The 21,920-nt window shown below is 53.8% G+C and overlaps 1 long non-coding RNA gene across 1 annotated transcript in view; it reads right to left on the bottom strand.

Moving 5' to 3' along the window:
- Window positions 1-21,877, bottom strand: part of LOC125124959 (uncharacterized) — a 35,790-nt gene extending 13,913 nt beyond the window's left edge. Inside the window, exons 1-2 of the long non-coding RNA XR_007134338.1 lie at window positions 21,769-21,877; window positions 21,067-21,282 (exon numbers count right to left, since the gene is read on the bottom strand). This is a non-coding gene — a long non-coding RNA (uncharacterized LOC125124959). The remainder of the gene's footprint in view (window positions 1-21,066; window positions 21,283-21,768) is intronic.
- Window positions 21,878-21,920: the final 43 nt, after the last annotated feature.

The raw sequence follows: 21,920 nt of genomic DNA, 5'->3' as shown, positions 1-21,920 counted from the left end.
TGTTGTGGCTCAGCAGATTAAGAACCCAACACAGTGTCCTTGAGGATTCAGGTTCGATGCCTGGCTTCGCTCAGTGGGTTAAGGATCCAGCATTGCACGAGCTGTGGTGTAGGTCGCAGACGCAGCTCAGATGCCGAGTTGCTGTGGCTCTGGCATAGGCTGGCAGCTGCAACTCCGACTGGACCCCTGGCCTGGGAACCTCCATGTGCCGCAGGTGCTGAGGGTGCAGCCCTAAAAAGAAAGAAAAAAGTGATGCTTGACTGAAGTGATGTTACTCATAGAAATTTGAAAGCACAAAACAGCTGTTTAAGAAAAAGATTTAGGGGATGGGTAGCCTGGTGGCCTAGTGGTTAAGGATCCGGCATTGTCACTGCTGTGGTGTGGGCTCAGTCCCTGGCCCAGGAAGTTCCACCAGCGTGGGTGCAGCCTAAAACAAAAAGGTATGTCTGTTCTTCCCAAATTCACTGTAGAGTCAAGTAAGACCAGTCAAAATCCCAGTCTTTTTGCTGTTGTTTGGTTTTTGGTTTTATTGCAGCATATGGAAGTTCCCGGGCCAGGGTTCAAATCAAAACTGCAGCTGAGGGAGTTCCCATCATGGCGCAGTGGTTAACAAATCCGACTAAGAACCATGAGGTTGTGGGTTTGATCCCTGGCCTTGCTCAGTGGGTGAAGGATCCGGCGTTGCCGTGAGCTGTGGTGTGGGCTGCAGACACGGCTCGGAGCCATGTTGCTGTGGCTCTGGCGTAGGCCAGCGGCTACAGCTCTGATTGGACCCCTAGCCTGGGAACCTCCATATGCCATGGGTGTGGCCCTAGACATGGCAAAAAGACAAAAAGACAAAAAAAAAAAAAAAAAACTGCAGCTGAGGCCTACACCACAACCAAGGCAACACCAGATACTTAACCACTGGGCAAGGCCAGGGATGGAACGCGCATCCTCACAGAGACAACATCGGGTTCTTAACCTGCTGAGCCACAACGGGAACTCCAAAACCCCAGTCTTTTCAATAAAAATACAGGCTAATTCCAAAATTCAGGTGGAAACGTTATAGTCGCCTGTGAAATAATAAAGTATCAACGTTGGTCTCTGCCAGCCTCTCCTGACACAGAGTCCCTAAAATGCTTGTAATTTCCTAAGGGATAAGAACACTAGAGGAGTCTATTTTGTCCTGCGACTTGGTCTTTGACCCTAGCTCCTGACAGAGAGCTCTGGGATCACTTGGAATTTTCTGGGTGATGGGAGTGTCCTCTGTTCCAGCAAGGGAACTCTTGGTAGACACCTGGATAGCTCCAAGAGGGTGATGCTTCAGAAAGATCAAGCCAGGCTTACAAACTTGGAACTTTCAGCCCCTCCCAGCCTCTGGGAAGGTGAGAGGAGCTGGGGATTGAGTCAAAGCTCAATCATGCCTTTGTGATGCCCCCTCCATAAGTATCCCCAAATTATGGGGTTTGGAGAGCTTCAAGCTTGCTCAACACATTAAGATGCTGGAAGCTACAGCTGCCGGCCTACACCTCAGCCACAGCAAGGCCAGACCTGAGCCGCGTCTGCGACCTACACCACAGCTCATGGCAACACCGGATCCTTAACCCACTGAGCGAGGTCAGAGATTGAACCCACATCCTCATGGATCCTACTTGGGTTCATTAACCACTGAGCCATGACGGGAACTCTTGTATCTCTTCATTTGGCTTTTTTTTTTTTCTTTTTTTTAGGGCCGCACCTGGAGCATATGGAGGTTCCCAGGTTAGGGGTCAAAGAGGAGCTACAGCTGCCAGTCTACACCACAGCCACAGCACCACTAGATCTGAGCCACGTCTGCAAACTATACCATAGCTCGTGGCAACACCGGATCCTGGACCCTCAGTGAGACCAGGGATGGAACCCGCATCCTCACGGATACTAGTCAGATTCATTACCACTGAGCCTGCACCTGGCCTTTATCTGTATTATTTATTCTATCCTTTATAATAACCCAGTAAATGTGTTTCCCTTAGATCTGTGACCCATTCTGGCAAACTGCTGAACCCAGGAGTTCCCACTGTGGCTCAACGGTAACAAACCCAAGTAGTATCCATGAGGATGTGGATTCGATCCCCGGTCCTGCTCGGTGGGTTAAGGATCCGGCGTTGCTGTGAGCTGCAGTATAGGTCGCAGACGAGGCTCGGATCCCCAGTTGCTGTGGGAACTTCCATGTGCCTAGGCACGGCCCTAAAAAAAAAGAATTTTTTAAAAATTTTGAACCCAAGAGGAGATCGTGGAAGTCCTGACTTATAGCTTAAGGATCCAGCTTTGTCGCTGCTGTGGCTCAAGTTGCTGCTGTGGCGTGGTTGGGTTCAATCCCAACTTAGAGCCAGTTGGTCAGAAGTATAGGTGACAGCCTAGGAGTTGAGACTGGTGTCTGAAGTGGGGACGGTCTTGTGGGACTAAACCCTTAACTCGTGGGATCAGAGGCTAACTCCTGGTGGATGGTGTCAGAATTGAATTGCAGGACATCCACTGGGGCTGAAGAATCACTTGGTGTGTGGAAAACCCACACATCTGGTGTTAGACATGAAATGCAGCATGAGAAAAAAGGAAGACAGGAGAGTTTTCCCCAGACAAAGCTGAAAGATGGAGGCAATGCTGTAATTATGTAAGATGCTGCTGCGGAGGAAACTGGGCGAAGGGGACTGACGCATTATCTTTGGAAGTTCCTGTGTAGCTGTATCAATTTCACTCCATGTTCACCTCAAATGACCGCTCAAGATAGATGCAGGCTCTGTGGGCATGAGTGGGCTTCTCCTGCACTGTCCAGTCCGCCTGCAGCACAAAAGATTGGGGCCCTGCTAGAGACCTCCTGGAGGCTGTCTTATCTCACACCCGCTGTGGTCCACAGCCCGCACCACGGCTTTCCCACTGCTGGAAGCCTGCCGCTCCCCAGAGGAGCCTGGCTTGAAGGAAGCCCTGGTGACTCCATGGCCTCATCCTGCAGCTTCATCTCCTCCCCATCCCTTTATGAGCTGACTTCTTGTCTCCGAAAAGCCCAGGAGAGAGAGATCCATAGGCTGCAGACCCAGCAGAGGAGTGCAGGCTCCAGGACCAACCCCACAAGAGGCTATGGAATGTGTGGAGTCCCTCTAATTGAAAATGCTCGGAGTTCCCCTCGTGGCGCAGTGGTTAACAAATCCGACTAGGAACCATGAGGTTGTGGGTTCGATCCCTGGCCTCGCTCAGTGGGTTAAGGATCCGGCATTGCCATGAGCTGTGGTGTAGGTCGCAGATGCGGCTCGGATCCCCCGTTGCTGGGGCTGTGGTGTAGGCTGGCGGCTTCAGCTCTGATTAGACCCCTAGCCTGGGAACCTCCATATGCCGCAGGTGCGGCCCTAAAAAGGACAGAAATTCCAAAAAAAAAAAAAGGAAAGAAAGAAAATGCTCAACTCCCAGCCACTCCTGACCAGGTAACTCTGTCTCCCAATAACATACAGGGGCCAGAGGGAGCCAGGAGCGCAAGAAGAGCTCAGCAGGGCTCTGCAGGAAAACGGAAATGTGCCAGAATCAGAGACACCGCAAACACAAGGCCCGCAGGCCCCCGTTAGCCACACACTGGGTCTGTGCACTGCAAACCCCTAGTCACAGAGCATGGGAAATAGTCAAGGTCGTGCTGTCCCCATCTTGAGTTAGGGCTGAGATGGGTGGAGAACCGGCTCACCCTTCCCTCCGGCTTCAGCCTCTGTGTCCTAAACTCACACTGAACTTCAGCACCTAGTTTTCCGGGGCCTGTCTCGCGCCTTGTCCTCTGATCCCCCTTTGCATTTCTTCTGGCCTGGTCCGACTGCTTTGCTTTGACCCTGACACCAGCTTTTCCTCTCTGGTCTGGGGGTCAGACGAATCCGATATTTGGATAATTTCGAAGTGCTTCCCACTGATTCCTTCAGTTGCAGCATTCCACGGCATGAGCAAATCCCCGTAAACTGTCAACCGCTCAAAACTTGTTAAACCAGTGTAACAAGCATTTGTACTGTCCCTTCTGTACAGTACAAACCACTTTATCCAAGTGACATGAGAAGGCCTGTACCTTTTTTGCTTAGATCCTCTTGAGGTGGGGTGGGAGTTTCAGGTGAAACTGAGGAAAGTCTGGGAGACCTCGGCCTTGACCTAGTGCCCTGAAGCTGACCTGCCTTAGCCGTGCTATGCGGGACAAGTAAGGATCGAGCAATACTTTCTTTTCCCCCTTTGTGGTCACACCTGCGGTATATGGAAGGTCCTGGGCCACGGAGCCAATCTGAGCAGCCCCAGTGGCAATGCCAGATCCTTAACCCAATGCGCCAGGAACTGGACTGGCAACGACACAGAGACTTGCTGGATCATTGAGCCACTGCGCCACAGCAGGAATAATGGGATGTGGGCACATCTGGTGATGGGGAAAAAAAGACCAGTCATAGGCCTGACCTACTCTGAGGGGCAGGAAATGTGAATTCCCGACTGGCTTCTTCTCCTTCCTCACGGAGCTGTCTCTGGGCCTCTGTGTCCCAGTGGCCATGGAGATGTTGAGAGGGTGAAGGGCCCGCTCCACCCTGAGAGCAGGTGTCGCCCTGCCAGGCTGCCTGGCAGTGCGCCCTCCTCCAAGGGGCTCTCAGCGTCAGAACTGGGACTTGTGACACAGAACAAATACATCCATTGCCAGCTGATGACATGGGGGATATAGAGGCGGCCTACCCACCTCCCCTGATTTCTGTGGCTGCTGTGGCCACACACGGTCCCAGCCCCCACGTTCTGGGTTAGGGTTAGGGTTCAGACACCCCTCTCCACGTAGCAAAGAGGGGCCCCTCTGTTGCCCCCACTCTGAGGGGTGCAGGAGATTCACAGCCTGGACCCTGCTTCTTTCTGGGGGTTGGAACATGAGCCACAGTCTGGCTCTGGCCACGGGCCGTGGGGCCCCCGCCTGGCTCAGCCCCCCGCTCCCCGCCATGGGGTCTCACCCTTGTCAGGGTTCTGCTATTCAGAAATGGTTCTCCCACGTCCGCACCAAGTCCCCTGCCTGGAATGTCCTGCCCAACAGATCCCCCAGCTCATCCTTCCTGGTCTAATTAAAGCCTCCTCCTGGCTCATGACTGTGACTGTCCCCTGACGCAGGTCCCCGGCAGAGCCGATGCCTCAGCGTCAGCACTTGGCAGGCTAAGGCTGCGTCACAGCTATTTATAGGTGTCGTCAACTCCCCGTGAGGAGGCGCTAACTCAATCCCCAAAAGCAAGTTCCAGAAATAATACCCTTGGGAGGGTAGAGAAGCAGCCTGGAAAAAAACAATGCTGTTGCCTTGGGTGGGGGGTGGGGGTGCGCCCTTCTACTTTTTACTTCATATATTTCATCACATAAAATTTATCGATATTACAAGGTTGTAAATATCATGACTTTTGGGGGGGTCTTTTTTGGTCTTTTTGAGGCCGTACCCACAGCATACGGAGGTTACCAGGCTAGGGGTTGAACCAGAGCTGTAGCTGCCAGCCTCGCCATAGCCACAGCCACAGCAACGCCAGATCCCAGCTGTGTCTGCCACCTACACTGCAACGCCGGATCCTTAACTCACTAAGCGAGGCCAGAGATCGAACCTACATCCTCATGGATCCTAGTTGGGTTCGTTAACCGCCAAGGCACGACGGGAACTCCTATAACCTTTTAACTTGTATAGCATAACAAAATCTTTAATAACTTTCTACATAAAGTGTCACACATTTCTTAAATTTATTCCCAGGTATTTTATGGTTTGTGTTGCCACGTTAGCAGTTAAAAAGAAAAGGTAGGTCCGGATCTAAATGCTTGGATCCTGGGTTGCTGTGGCTGTGGTGTAGGCCAGCAGCTAAGGCTCCAATTGGACCCCTAGCCTGGGAACCTCCATATGCCGAGGGTGGGGCCCTAAAAAGACAAAAGACAAAAAAAAAAAAATAAGAATGAGGTAGGTCTTTTGTGCCAAAATAGATCTCTAAGAAAAAGTAAGTTGCAAAACAATATCTCTAGGAGTTCCCTGGATTCGGCTTTGTCACTACTGTGGTAGGGGTTTAATCCCTGGTCTGGGAACTGCCACATGTCATGGGTGTGGCCAAAAGTATATATATATCTTTAGTATAATACTTTTTATGAAAAAAAAATCCCCAACTACTAAAATGATATATTTGTATCAAATGGTATATTTGCATATTGTATATACCATATATACACATATATCAAATGTGTGTGTTTTTGTATATATGTGTGTGTATGTGTGTGGTGTGTATATTTATTTAATATATGTATGTTTGTGTATATACATATATGTAAACTGGAGTACGTGTATATATTCTGCACACTGATAAATGTATAACACCTAACAGTAACAGCAATTAGCTTTAGGCCTAGGATGGGAGGCAATCGTCCCAGGCCCTTTACCCCATACCGTTTAAATATCGTAACAATAAAGCATTAGGTATTTCTTTTTTTTTTTTTTTTTGGTCTTTTTGCTATTTCTTGGGCCGCTCCCGCGGCATATGGAGGTTCCCAGGCTAGGGGTCGAATCGGAGCTGTAGCCACCGGCCTAGGCCAGAGCCACAGCAACGCGGGATCCGAGCCACGTCTGCAACCTACACCACAGCTCACAGAAACACAACCTCATGGTTCCTAGTCGGATTCGTTAACCACTGCGCCACGATGGGAACTCCTGGGGAGCACACTTACACCCCTGTCTTCAAGGAGGCTCAGGGCTGGGCTGAGACCTGAGGATAAACTAGAGTTTACCAGGACCACAGAGCAGGGTGACTGGGGTGAGCCCAGAGAACAAACCCAGAGAAGCCCGGGTTAACTCAGAAAGGCCCTGGATGGAACAAGACCAAAGATGGTTGGTCAAAGTTCCTTGAAGGCAGATGACTGAGGCTCAGGGGAGGGAGGAGACAGGGGTACAACAGAGAGTGGGGAGAGGCCTTGGCCTGGGGGGAGGATGCCGTAGGTAGAGGGAAGAGGGAAGTGGCCACTGGAGGAGGCAGAATCAGCAGGAGTTGAGGCCCCTGTGAGGCAGCAAGAGATGAACCTCAGGCTGTAAAAGCCAGGACAGCAGTCCTGCCTCACCTGCCTGTATCCCCCAGACCTTTCCAGACTCAGAGATCGAGGCCTAGGCACCGGGTCCCTCCAAACACCCTTTCCACCCCGCGCCCCCAGGCCCCTGCCCAGATCTCGCTTCTGCGCCTTTGGATCAGGGACCCGCCTGGCACTATGCAAGCACCAAGCTGGGCCAAGACGGCAGGAAAAGCTCTTCTCTAAGACCAAGGCGGGCACAAACCAGGGAGTTCCCTCCAGCGAGACTCCTCCTTCTCAGCCAATTCGGACACCGCCCCGGGCCTTGACACACCCACAAATGACAGATCAGGGAACCGCCCAGGGCAAGGGACCAAGCGGTGAGGCTGCCCGTCTGTCCCCGAACAGGGTGTGGCCGGGAGGGGAGGCAGGGGTTTTTTCACAAGTCCAGGGACTCCCAGATGCCACCCCACCCCACCCCCGTCCCGGGCGGATGTTTACTAGGGCAGTCACGTGAGGCGCCACGTGGACTGAGCCACTGGATAGGATCCGGAGAGGCGCCAGTCCCGGCCTGGCCCATCTCCCAGCCGAGAGGCCCCAGGGCAGGGTGGGGCGGGGAGGAGCGCAGGACAGCCTCTCCCCTTCCCAGGGTCTGGATCTGGTCTTACCGATTGGGAAACCCCAGGAGTCCGGGCTGGGGAGGGGAGTTAGGGCAGAAAGGGGATCTGGAAGGAACCTGGGACTGACAGTTCATGCTTTCATTGCTGGGGTTCAGGACAGGTGGGGTGGGGTCGTCTGGAGTGAGTGGAGGGGTGAGAAGGTTGGAGAGAGCTTGGGGAAAGCGTCTGGGGAGGGACGCGGGGGGGAAGGGCCTGGGAGCCTGTGCTGGGGGGGTTGGGGAGAGGGAATGAGGGTCTACACACTGGGCTCTCATCCACCCCTAAGCAGCTTTCAAGCCCTTGCCGTGCCTCAGATGGTACTGGCACCCCAGGAAACTCAGGCCTCAGCCTCTCCCGCGTGGTCCTCCTCCCTTCCCGGATACACAAAGGGCCAGCAGCCTTCCCTGGCACCCAGCCCCATCCACCGCGTGGCATCCGGCGCTTTCACATCCCCTCCAAAGTCCTCTCCGGCCCTGCCTTTTGGGCTGCGCCCGTTCTCTTCCTGTTCCCCGGGGCGCTCTTACTCGCCCCTGTGACTTTGCACACGCTGTTCCCTGCACCTGGACTGCCCTCTCTGCAACCGCTCTTCTCTCTGGGAGACTCCAGAGTCTCCTACCCAGATACAGAGCAGTCCCTTCCGGAATGCCTTCTCTACCACCAGCTCCACTCTAAGCCACTTTCCGGCCTCCCCGGACCAGGAACCAAAGCGTGCGCGCTGGACTTGTCACTTGCACTTAAAGGGCTTTGAGGCGGGGAACCGCACAGGGCTGAGCGCGGAGTGGGCAGGTCCCTCGCCTCTGTGGGAATCAAGAGACACTGGGCGGGGTAGAGGGGGCGCAGCGTGGGAGGGAAGGAGGAGTGTGGGGCTCCGGGCTCTGCCTGCCCCAGGTTGGGGCTGAGAAGTGGGGCGTCCGGAACTGCGAACCACCCTGGTGCTGGCGCCCCCTCCCCTCCCCGTCCTCCTCCAGCCGCTGGGGCGCGGGCGGCTGCCCAGGGGCTGTGCTCATTCGGCGGCGGGGACGCAAGAACCCCAATTGCGGCCCCGGCGCCCCGCCTCGCCTCCCTGGAGTCAGGGCTAGCGCCGCCGCCCTCCCGACGCCCGGCTTCTCCAGGCTGAGCTCCGCCGGAGGGACGCGCAGGCGCTTTGCAGGTCTGGGGACCTGGGAGGCAAGAGCGCCTGGACTAGATTAGCGGCTTCGGAGGCGCCGAGGGGTCTAGGTTCAAAGCGGTTAAGCACACAGTCCCAGCGAGTGTGGATTGCTTTGTTCAGATCTGACCCCCCCCCCCCCCCGCCCGGTGCAGGTTATTTTGGGTGAGCCTCACGCACTCTGGGATGGACCTCGGACCTCACCGCTCTAAGGTGGGGCCTCAGACAAGTGGCCATCCAGCAGATCCTTGGTTCCTCCCGGTAATAAGGCTCTCACTACCTATTACTACTAACAAAAGTTCTTAAATTATCACCCCCTGGCTCATTTATTCATCCAGCAGATGTTTACCAAGCACCTACTGTGTACTGGTTTAGATAATGAGGATTTATCCGTGACAAAAAAACCAAGCCTTTTGGTTGATGCTCCAGGATTCTTCTGAGTGTGTGGGCTGCTTACTCCTGGAAGCCCTCCAAGCTCTGCCCTCTGCCTTAAGCCCAAGCCTGTCTTCTTTGCTCTAGTACCCCTAGCTTTCCCCTCATCAGCACTGATCACACCCCCACTTTCTTAACCCAGAAAAGGTTAAGTCCCTTCTGGTTGGGACTTGACCAAGGCTTTTGCTGATGACTAGTTCACCAACCCCCAGTGAAAGCCGAATCCGGAGCTTTGAGAAATTCCCTCAGCTTCCAACTCTCACTGGAGCGAGGCTAGTCCAGGGGAAACCCGGCTCCCGTGTGGCACAGCCCCGAGCGCAGGTATCATGGACAAAGCAAGTGTGGTATGGGAAGCCAGGACTCCAGGAGCTGCCTGTCTGAGGTTAAGCCCAAAAGTCAGAAGCCCTGGAGCCCCACCTATGAAGAAGGAGATGGGCATGTGTTTTTGTTTTTTGGAGGTTTTTTGGGTTTGTTTTGTTTTGTTGTGTTTTTTGTCTTTTTAGGGCTGCACCTGTGACATATGGAGGTTCCCAGGAGAGGGGTGGAATTGGAGCTGTAGCCCCTGGCCTACGCCACAGCCACAGCAACTCGGGATCCGAGCTGCATCTGCACCCTACACCACAGCTCACGGCAACCCCAGATCCTTAACCCACTGAGCGAGGCCGGAGATCAAACCTGTACGCTCATGGATGCTAGTCAGATTTGTTTCCGCTGAGCCAGGACAGGAACTCCTGGGCATGTGTCTTAACACGGGTAGTGCTGAGAATGGGGGGAGGGGGGGACAAGGAGAGCAGCTGCATATCTCACACCTGTAAGCCCAGGGCAGATGGCCACACTGGAGCCTTCCCCATGGACTAAGGGGAAGGAACCCCTCTCTCCCACCCTGGGCTTGGGATATAGCCCACTGCCCAGGTCACCGTCTCCTTGACCCTGACCTGCTCTCCACCCTTGTTCTTCTTTCTGGCTGGAATTCCCCACCCCCACCCCTTCTGGAGGCCTGTTCATTCTCATGCGTAGATGCCGGCTGCTCACTTTCTTTGTCCACCCCATCGGAAAATCGGTCCCCTCCCCAGTTCCCTTTACCCCATCAGCTCACTTTCTTCAGAACACTTCCACTGCTGCTCTTCACCAACGGTTGCCCGACTCCTCCACGAGAATACCAGCTCCATGAAGGCAGACACCTCGCCTTTTTTATTTCTACCAACTGTGCCTTGTATGGAGGGTGTTTGATGAGTGACTGAAATTCTGTTCCAGAATCATATAAAGAATGAAGCTAGAAGTCAGGAAAACCAGGTTCTGCTCTGCTAATAATTTTTAAATGTCTCCTTATTTTATTTTTTTTAACTTTTTTTTTTTGTATTTTCTAGGGCTGCACCCACGGCATATGGAAGTTCCCAGGCTAGGGGTCCAATTGGAGCTGTAGCTGCTGGCCTACACCACAGCCACAGCAGCTCGGGGTCCGAGCTGTGTCTGCGACCTACACCAGAGCTCATAACAACACCGGATCCTCAACCCACTGAGTGAGGCCAGGGAACAAACCCACAACCTCATGGTTCCTTGTCGGATTCGTTAACCACTGAGCCACGCCGGGAACTCCTAAAGAGTTCTTTCACAGAAAGAGAAATGAAGTCCCTGGAGGTCTGTGTGAACTGCTGATGGTCCCAGAAGGCAGTGGTGACAAGAGGAAGTAGACTCAAAAAGGGCCTGGGGGTCGCAGGGCTCTGGGCTTTGCTAAACATGTTGGTATCTCCCCGGACTCCAGCTGATAGGGCCATTACCCTATGCTAACGTCAGTGGCAGCCAATTAAAGACATGTGGTAGGTGCACAGAGCTTTACAGTTGGCAAGGAGCATTTGCCACCTTAGTCCAGTTGGAGCCTTATTCCAGCCCTCGATGCTAGGACGGGGGTCCTACAGTGAATATTCCATTTCATAGAAAGCAACCAGGCACAGATTAGTAACCAAAGCTCCAAGCAGAGGCTCAGAAATTCTAACTGCTCTGCAAGCTGAGGGAGGTCCCCCTCAAAAGAAGAAGTCAGGTCAGTGTAAAGGGGCCACCGCCCTCTTTGCCTTTGGAAAAGTGCTTCAACTGCAAAGAAGTCAACCACGAACTCCAAGGAGAACAGAAAGGAAAGCAGTTGCTATGGCAACATCTCTGCCAGCCTATTTTCCATCTTCCTCTGGTTCAAAACAACAGCTTCCAGCAGGTTCCGGCTGGGGGTGGGGAGCTAACTCCAGCCCAGCAACTACCCTTGGCCAATCTCCTGCCAGATTTCAGTGGCAAGAGGAAGGTGGCAGCCAATGAAGAGGCCTGGAGCTTGTGTCATGGGCCTGAAGCCAGAGTGGAAGAACCACGGGCTCGCGCATGTGACCGTTTCCATGGTGACCTCAGCTAGCAACCGCAATGGTCCTGTTTATGAGCGCTGGAAAATTCCATCCAGCCTCTGGCCTGAGTGTGTTACCTTCCCTGCCTCCTTCCTGCGCCAAGGCAGAGATGAAGTCATCGCCACTGTCTAACCCCTTCCTGAGATGTGCCTGGCTCCAGGCAGATCTGGGGGAGGGGCAGGAAGGGGGCTGTGTGTGTAGGACAGGAGGGGGACGGGAAGGGAAGGTAGTGACAGCCACCTTTCTATGGCACATCATTTGAGCCAGCACTGTACAAAGTTCCTGACGTGGGAACTTAGCCCTGAGAAGGGGGTCCTGTTTCACTGAGGGGTAAACTTGATTCAGAGAAATGAAGTAACTTGCTACCGTCTCTGAGTATAGGCCAGCAAGGGGAGGGACGAGGCCAGACTGACCGAGAGTGGGGCTCTCAAGCCCACGCTCACCATGGCCCCTCCAGAGTGCGTGAAGGGCTACAGAACCAGATGGGGTGGTGACAGGGACAGGGCGCCGGGGTGGGGGGAGAGCTGAAGGAAGGTGACAGGTCAGCTGAGTGGAAGAACAGGAAGGAGACACCAGCTTGGCTCTGGGACACCCATGATGCCAGGCTGGGGCCGAGGGCTGGCGGGCGAGGCCAGACAGGCCCCAGCGAAGGCTGCGGACGGGACCCAGGGCCGAGTCCTCATCACGCTGCCTCTGAATGGCCATGCTGGGATTCTGGCTGGGGTAGGGGGAGAGGGCAAGCCTATAAATGTTCCTGCCAGACTCCTGCCGGGGATGTGCTGGCTTGGGGACCATCAGCGAGTACCCAAGGTGAGCCTCTCAGAGTCCCCAGCACCGCTGGAGGCCACACAGGACCGACTGTGTGGATGCAGCTAAGCTCTGTGTATTGCTGCTCTGACTGAGGCAAGGCCATAGGAAGACATGGACAGTGTTTTCAAGGATAAGTGGGAGTTCCTGTTGTGGTGCAGCAGAAACAAATCCAACTAGGAACCATGAGGTTGCGGGTTCGATCCCGGCCTTGCTTAGTGGGTTAAGGATCTGATGTTGCCATGAGCTGTGGTGTGGGTCACAGACACGACTCAGATCCCACATCACTGTGGCTGTGGCGTAGGCCAGCAGCTGTAGCTCCGATTAGGCCCCTCGCCTGGGAACCTCCATATGCTGCGGGTGTGGCCCTAAAAAGCAAAAAAAAAAAAAAAAAGGGATAAGTGACCAACAGCAATCCAAGCCATAGGCCACAGCTCAGGGTAACAACAGATGAGTCAGTCACGCCTGAGGGAAGGGCGTGATCACAGGAGTGCTGGTGAGGTCACTGGAACCTGATGGCCGCAGGTGTCTGCAGACAGACTGACCATTCATCGGGGAGGGCTTCCTGCAGGGGGAAAGGGGCCTCGAGGACCTGGCTCCTTCAGGAGAGCTCCCACTGGCCGAGAGTCGGCCATGTCCTTGGGAGAGAGGTGGTGGCATGTCCTGTCGTGTGAACTAGGCATCTGGCAGCAGATGGGGCTGGAACAGAGGGGAACTGACTGAGGTTTCTGGCTGGGTTCGGGTGGACAGCAGATGACAAAGATCTGAATGAGGAAGGGTGACCCTTGGTGACCTCCATGCTTTCTAGCTCCCAGGTCTCTGTCTCTGCCTTGAGCCTCAGCTGAAGCATCCTTGCTTTGGCAGAAGGGTCATGGAAATTTCCGCACAGCTTCTTTCCCCAGGGCTGCTCTGGGCTCTGTGTTTTTCCCAGGCCCTGCCGAGTCTAAGTGAATGTTCTCTGGGCAGGGGGCAGGCTGAAGAGGCCTGAGGCCTGTGCTGCCGTGGGACACTAGAGCTGGCCCCCCACCTGAGGGTGCCAGAAACCCTGCTCCTGCTCCTGGGGAAGGCAAAGGGAAGGAGAGACACCCCACTGGGCCACCCCCTTCACAGTTCTCCAGGGTCACAGGTCACTCCATGGGGCGGGGTGCAGGGTAGCAGGGCTGGAACAAGCCCAGGGCACCTAAATACTGGGGGGACGTCACTTCCCCAGAAATTACCGCAATGTTCTGTTTTCTCGGGGAGGGGGGGAGTGTTTTGAGTCTCTCTAGGAGCTCCCTAGCAGAAGTGACATCTGTGGGGAGCCGGGAAGGCACAGGAAGCTCGAACTTCCCTCTCCCCTCCCCTCACTTCCCTACTCTGGAAGCTCCACCCCCAGCCAGAGGAACCATGGCCTCAGAGCCTTAAAGTCCCTGTCCCCAAACGGGGCCAAGTGATGTCTCTGTGGAGTTCCCCCCTTTGCCCACAGCTGGGACTTTCAGGATGTTGACACAGACCCACTTCTCCTGTGTCTGTGCTGGAGAGCCAGCCTGAGGCTTCTCTGTCCCCACATTCAGCCTCCAGCAGAGGCAGCCCCTCCTCCCTGGCAACCTGCAGCCCTGGAGTCCCCTTGACCTTCCAGGGAGGGAGCAAGAGGAACAGGTCTGTGGTTTTTTGTTTTTGTTTTTGTCTTTTTGGAGCCACACCCGAGGCATATGGAGGTGCCCCGGCTAGGGGTAGAATTGGAGCTGTAGCTGCGGGCTTACACCACAGCCACAGCAGCGTGGGCTCCGATCCTACACCACAGCTCATGGCAACGCCGGATCCTTAACCCACTGAGCAAGGCCAGAGACTGAACCCCAGTCCTCATGGATACTAGTCAGGTCCTTTAACCACTGCACCGCGATGGGAACTCCCAAGAGGAACATGTTAACAAACACATACTCATCCGGGAAAACGCGGGTTGTGTTGTGACAAGCGGTAACTACGTGGTGTGGTGGTGACGCGGGATGACGTTGCTGGTCCGAGAGGCCCTTTCCCAAGAGAGACGTGGTCAAGGCAGGATGGTGACAATGGTGTCATCCTAAGAGTGGGGAGGTTCATTCCATGCAGATGTGTCATTGAGGGTAAACAAGAGTCTAGACTCGGACACAGAGGACAAACAAGCAATTACCTCGGGGGGGGGGGGGGGGAGCGGCAATATGTGGGTGGGGCAACAAGGGTTATTATGGGATCACATGAGACCTTGTGGGTGGAACTTTGGCTGCACCTATGGCTCGTGGAAGTTCTCCGGCCAGGGATCAAACCTGCGGCATAGCAGCAACCCCAGCCGCTGCAGTGGCAACACAGGAGCCTTAACCCGCTGAGCCACAAGAGAACTCCTAAAAATTATAAAGCACTATAGAATTCAAAGACTCTTTCATTCAATAAACATTGACTGAGCACGTACAAAATGTAAATAAAGAGGAACATGAATGCTTAAAAAGAGAAAAGAGGGGGTTCCTGGGTGGCACAGCAGGTTAAGGATCTGGCGTTGTTACTGCTGTGGCTCTGGTCACTGATGTGGCGCAGGTTCAATCCCTGGCCCCAGGAACTTTCACATGCCGCATATATGGACCAAACAAAAAGTAAAGAACACGAGCCCAGAAAGGGCTAGAGGTGCTGAGACAGAGAGGAGGAGATCTGTGTGGGGAGCCCAGAGAGCCTCAGGGAGACCTGGACCTGTCTTCTTTCGTTGTCCCATGCCTCCCCCCCCCCCAATCCAGGCCTCCGTGACCCCTGTCCCAGGCTGGACAATGGACTCCAGTGCCCTCCCCTCTGTCACCTCTCCGAGCTCAGCCACCTTGCAAAGAGTAGCTACACAATACTTCCAAAGCCAGAGCCTCTCGAGCTCAGAAGTCATCCTTCTGTCCAAAGAGCAGAGTCCAAACTCCCTCTCCAGGTAACTCCCAGACCTCCCTCTATCTCCCCTTTGGCTTCCTCTGCTTCTAGTGAGTTCTTATCACCTAATGAGCTTTCAGGCCTTTTCTACCTCAATCACTGCAGGCCTCTATCGCATGCGACCCAGAGAAAGAGCCCTGGGCTGAGGGCTTGTTTTTATCTGGCTGGTGCTGAGAAACAGACCTCAGGCAAAGTTCCTAGAACCTTGGTGACCTCTATCCTGATTACCAGGAGGAGCTGTGAAACTTTTTTTTTTTGCCTTTTGTCTTTTAAGGGACAAACCAAAGCAGAGGGAGGTTCCCAGGCTAGAGATCGAATCAGAGCTGCAGCTGCCAGACTACACCACAACCACAACACCACCACATCTGAACCACATCTCTGGCCTACACCACAGCTCATTGCAACGCCGGATCCTTAACCCACTGATCAAGGCCAGGGATCAACCTCTCCTCCTCATGGATACTAGTCGGGTTCATAAACCACTGAGCCAAAAAGGAAACTCCTATGAGGAGCTGTGTTTCATGGGCACCAAGCTGGGTATGCAGGGCTCACACAAACATCCGCCTGGGACCTCAAGAGGGTACTGAACCGATCAGGGATCCAAGACTGTGGATGGGATTCCTTCAGGCTGTGTGGGAGGTCCACTCACAGGCCCAGAGGGTGATTAATGAGAGACGCCTCCCGCCTCCCGCAGTGAGTCCTGCAGTTGAGCGACAGGAGGCCTGAGCCTGGGCTCGCTCCCCTCCGCTCTGAGGCTGGAGCTCCCTGGAAACCAAAGGCAGCCTTCTGGGCCACCCCCTTCCCTGCCCTTGTGGATCAGTCTGTCTAGAAGTTCCGCAGAGGGAAGCAGTTCCCCGTGTCAGTACAGCTCAGTGCCATCTCACGCCATCCTGCTGGGTGGTCATGTCGTGTCACACTGAAAAGCATTTTATTCCTATCAAAGCATGACAGGAGTTCCCGTAGGGGCTCAGTGGGTTAAGAACCCAGCCAGTATCCATGAGGACGTGGGTTCAATCCTTTGCCTGAGTGGGTTAAAGATCCAGCAATGCCGTGAGCTGTGGTGTAGGTCGCAGATATGGCTCGGATCTGGTGTTGCTGTGTCTGTAGTGCAGGCCGGCAGCTACGGCTTCCGGGACGCGGGACACATTGTCCTTTGACAGCCCTCCCGGGCTGGGTTACCAGTCCCTCGGTCACACTGCACTTACTGGGCATCTACTGCATGTGGTCTTTGCACTATTCTGCCTGATTTTTTACCCCCCCCAACCCCACCCCTGCAACTCCTTCCCAGGCAGGAACCCCCCCCAACCTGCCCCACTGCAATGACCAAGCCACAGCAGTGACAACAGTGACAATGCTGGATCCTTAACCTGACAGGCCACCGGGGCACACCCCCTGCCTGGTTTTTAATTCTAAAAGAGATGCTATTCCAAATTATTCACTTAATCATTACTCAACACTTTTTTTTTTTTTTTAGGGCCACACTCATGGCATATGGAGGTTCCCAGGCTAGGGGGTTGAATCAGAGCTGTAGCTGCGGGCCTACACCACAGCCACATCCACGCCAGGTCCAAGCCGCATCTGGGATCTACACCACAGCTCACGGCAACGCCAGAGCCTTAACCCATGAGTGAGGGCCAAGGATCAAACCTGCATCCTCATAGATACTGGTCAGATTCATTTCCACTGAGCCACAATGCGAACTCCTCAACAGACACATTTTGAGCTCCTAGCGTGTGCCAGGCATGAGCGATGCTCAGACAGCCCACGCCTCAGTGTCCTCATCCGTCCAAGGGGTTAATGGCAGCATCTCTCTCACAGGCGGCGGGGGGAACTGAAGCGAGATAGTGCAGGGAACGCATATGGCGCAGGGCTCCATGGATGCCAGAGAAAATAGAGAGGGGGGCGGGCTGCCGGGGGAAGGAAGGTCTGGAAACGCTGGTGAAGCCAGTGCGGGGCCTGCAGAGCTCAGGAGCTGACGCAGCCGGTCTGGAGAGCTGCGATCCGCCCTCCTGTCACGCTGTCCTCCCACGTCCCCCGCGGCTTCCCACAGCCAGGCCTTCTGGGAAGCTCCACAAACAGGCTGTAGGGCCCAGGGCCAAGGACATTGTGTGACGAATAAACTAGAGAAGGGAGCTAGCAGCACTGAGGTCTTGGCCCGGGGGTGAGAAAGCTCTTTTTCAAGATAATTTCGCCAAGTTGTCCCCCAGAAAGAGGATTCTACCTACGCAGAATCCTTCTGCTCCCTTGCTTCTCGGCCTAGGGACGTTCAGGGCCTGTGAGGGAAAGGCCTGGTGGTGGCCCAGGCCCCACAGCACTTTGGGGAAGGCTGATGACACAGCCTTTTGTAGTTTCTGTAAACTTATTTTTGCTAAAAGGACCCTCGGCCCTCTGAGAGGTAGGAGTGAGTCTGCGGGATTCCACTGGCGGCTTTCGCCCCTTCCCCAAGGACGCTTTTAGCTGTCCCAAACCCTCTAGAAAACAACGCCCTCTCTTCTGCACGATGGAGCTCAGAGCTGCTGCGTCATCGCCGGGTTTTTTCCCTGCCCGGGGAGTTGGCTGCTGTGGGGAGGAGGGAGCTGAACTCCGGTGCTGTCTTTGTTCCCGAGATCAGCTTCCAGCTTCGGAAAGTGGGCGGCAGGAGGGGGCTGGGAACTGCGCATTCCTTGAGTCTTTAGAAAACTAGAAAGTTCTTTCCGGGGGCACTCCTCTGGCCTTTTATCTGATCTGCATTTCAAAACTGTCTCTGGCTAAGCAGCATTAGATAACTATCCCAAGATTAAAGATGACGACAAAAGAGGCCTGAGGGGAGACCAGGTTTTGCTGAAGACGGGCCCAGACTGGCCTGGGAACCCTGGACCCAGAAAGGAAGGGCCTTAGAAACTCTTGACTAAGCCTGACTGGCCTTGCTCAGAAGGAAAGGAGGTGGAGCGGTTGCCAGCATTCTCTGGACGATTCTGGCTTGAGTGACTCTGGAGGACTGGGATTTAGAATCTGGAGGCCTGATTCTAAATTTCTGCTGCTTTAGTCCTTTTCAGTGCCCCGGGGCCAGGAGACCTAAAATCCTGTTTCCTGCCCCTCTCTTTGTCTACAGCATTTTATAGAATTGGCATCAACACTTCTTTCATCCCATCTCCTTGTTTCACGCATAAGGAAATTGCCATTGAGAAGTTATTTGGGCTCCTGCCCAAGGTCACAGGCTGTTTGTCAGGGGAGTAATTGCCAGAAACCAGAACCAAGGGCCTCCTATTTTTAGTGAGGGCTCTTCTGAGGGTGGGGTGGGTGCGGAGCACAAGATGACCCTCTAAAACAGACTAGCCCTCTTATGCCTAGGCCCTTGGGCCCAAATGAAGACTAGGTTTCAGAGTAAGGTAGAGAGGAATAAACAGGGTATTGAGAGCTGCTGCCTTAGGACCTGATGAAGTTAAAAGGCACATGGATGGGGGCCAGAGGAAAGCTGCCTTAAAGAAAACTTAGTTTTTTTTGTTTTGTTTTTGCCATTTCTTGGGCTGCTCCCATGGTATATGGAGGTTCCCAGGCTAGGGGTCGAATCGGAGCTGTAGCCGCCAGCCTACGCCAGAGCCACAGCAACGGGGGATCCAAGCCACGTCTGCAACCTACACCAGAGCTCACGGCAACGCCGGGTCCTTAACCCACTGAGCAAGGCCAGGGATCGAACCCTCAACTTCATGGTTCCTAGTCGGACTCGTTAACTACCGAGCCACGACGGGAACTCCAAGAAAACTTAGTTTTATGTTAAAGGGATCCTTAGCTCAAGAGAGTTGACAGAAGAACGCTTAAGCAAGTGTATTATTTACCTTCTCACCAAAGAACATGGTGATTTTAGGCCATCTTGTTTAAACACATCTTTCAGGAAAAAAAGAGGCTTAGTATATCAGGAAGTAGAGGAAGGAATTAGAGCATTTTGGAGACAGCTAGACAGTTCTGAGAAGCAAGAGCTAGGAGAGCTGAAGGCAGTAAATCTTTGGGCCTAGTGTCCATAACCTCTAAAATGTTTTTCACTTACCAACTGGGAAAACAAGAATATTTGTCTCTTGCTTTGGCAAGCCATCTCTCTGCACAAGAGACTTCTGAGTGCTGAGCTTCGTTCAAATCTCTCCCCAGATTCAGGGAGAATTAGCCAAGTGACATACAGCCGTTCTAACAGTATCATCCATGTGTAAGGCAGATGGAGACGACTGGTTTAGCTGCACTGACAATCATTTAAAGCACTTTAGGACTCTTAAAATTCATTTCAGCAGCTCCACAGTGGGAGACAGATCTCAGATGACAGACAGGGGCTAGGTCCTCCCCCAGCCCTAGCAAAAACATCAGTTGTGGGGGCTGACAGAAGGACTGGGTGAGGGTGGGGTGGGAGGTAGTGGGGGAGAAAAAGAGGCGCAGTGAAGTTGAAATCCTCGATTCAACAATAGGTTCAGGTACTAATTAGCTGTGTCTGGTTTTAGGCAAATCACAAACTCCCCAGGCCCCCAAATCCCCACCTGTAAAATGAGGTGACCCAACTCAGTGTTCCTCCTTCCAGCCGTAAAATTCTACTAAAAATTTTCCAGTCCCAGAGCAAACATCAAGACTGAGTCTGAAGGGAACCATCTGCATCTCAGTAATATTCCACTCTTCAGGGAGAAAGACTGATTAAACAAGAACAGCTCTACCAGGGACCATTTAAAATAGCTGCTTGAACTGGCCCTGCTTTATTTATTGGGGGGGGCGGGGCGGGTGAAGGTGGAAGGTTAACAGGAGACAGTACTCTCAATTGCCAGAGCCCCCCAGCCTGCTTCGAGATCCTTCCACAACCATTGCCAGCAGTTTTAAAAATACAGACCATGGACTTTTTACAACTCCTATGTCGTTATTTAGTTGCCATCCTAACCAATCCCATGATACTAAACTCCATCTTCCCCTGCGGTGTCGCTGTCTAAACACACACCATCTCAGAGGTTCTGGAATAAAGGGTGGCCGTCCCCACCCTGCCCTGACCTCCACGCTCTAAGCCATCGCAAGCCCGGGGGCTCTCCATGTTAGCTCACCACCACTGGATTGTTCTAGAAGAAAAAAAAAAAAAAGTGCCCAGGCAGCTGCAAGGTCTGAGACCCCTTTGAACATTCTAGACACTAAGATCTGGTGACATACACACACTCAAGGGATGTTACGATAAACAGAATTTGATACCTCCAAGGGAATGACGTGCAAATTTTTCATTAACAGATGACTTTGCGACAATAAGGAGGAAACGACAAAGAACAGGAAAGGGGAAGAAAAAGCCGACCCAGGCTGGAAAGGGAAAGAGGGCACAGGGCCTGCAAAGGAAGAGCAGCCCAAGAGCCGTCCGAGGGCAAAAGGGCAGCCCGGAAGGTCCTCGCCGGGGACCAGGTCCGCCCGCCCCCACCCCTTTCCCCGAGGACCGGTGGGGGCCCTGTGGGGGCGGGGCGCGCGTGCGCAGTGGCGGGCTGCGCCAACCGCCATCGCTCCCGGAGGCGGCCGGGACCGGCTGGAACCGGTTAGAACCGGCGGCGCCCGCCCGCGAGCCTACGCCTCACAAAGGGAGGCGGCGGCTCACGGCCAGCATATCCCTGCGCGAGGCAGGCTTTTGGGGGGGGGGGAGAAGGGGCGCGGCGCTCGGGTAGCACCCCTCCCCCACCACTTCTCCCTTTCCCGGGGCTCGCGCCCACCCCGCTCGGCCTCTCACCTGCTCCTTCTTCGCGCCTCAGCCGCTTTAGCCGCTTGGAAGCCGGTGTCTGGGACGCTCCCTGGCGCCATTGTCATTTCTAAGTCCTCAAGCCTCACTCGGGTCCCCTTTGCCGCCCCGGGGACCGAGGCTACTCCTAGAGTCCTTGAGACACAGCAGCCAGTTCCGCCCTGGCGCTTCCCTCCGCTTTTCCACTCAGGTGGGAAACACGGGGTGCTTTAAAAATAAAACCGCAGAAAGGGAGGCTTTGGGTTTGGAGAAAAATTTTATTTTCCTCCCGGCTCCACTTTTAAAAGTCTTAAAGGGAGTCAAACCAGAGATAATACAGACTACGTAAAAACATTAGAACCTAGAAAAGCAGACCAGCAGTAAAGGGGTCGTAAATCATTTGAGAACAAGTTCCCTCCCCCACTGACGGCTCAAGGTCGCAGTATCTTCGGAGGTGAAACCTAGCCTTTTCAGATAATTTAAAGAGGACATGTAAAGTTGGTTTTGATTGGACTTGGGTTTTGAACACTTTAGCGAGACAGGCCTAGAAGCTTAGAGACGGTTCACGTTTGAAAAAATTAATCCAGGCTTCATTTAAAATGTCCCAAGAAGGCAACAACCAAAAGCATGGGGGGAGGGGTGTCCTAGCTGATGTTTCCTACCTACTAAGTCAACAATAAAAACACGAAGTTTTTCAAATTAAGATAAGCCCACCTGGATGCCTCAGTTTTGGTCCTAATCCCCTGCGATGCGTGACCAGCTCTGTTGCAGGCAACAGTGGTAAAGAGTGGCTGTCAGACATTTTCCAGAAGTGGATTTCCACATTTAGTCCAATTCTTACATAGATCACCTGGGCTGATCGGATC

Source organism: Phacochoerus africanus, chromosome 4 (genome assembly GCF_016906955.1).
Source record: "Phacochoerus africanus isolate WHEZ1 chromosome 4, ROS_Pafr_v1, whole genome shotgun sequence".
NCBI classification, from domain to species: Eukaryota; Metazoa; Chordata; class Mammalia; order Artiodactyla; family Suidae; genus Phacochoerus; species Phacochoerus africanus.
Note: the sequence above shows the minus strand (reverse complement) of the source record. Positions and strands in the feature narration are given on the sequence as shown.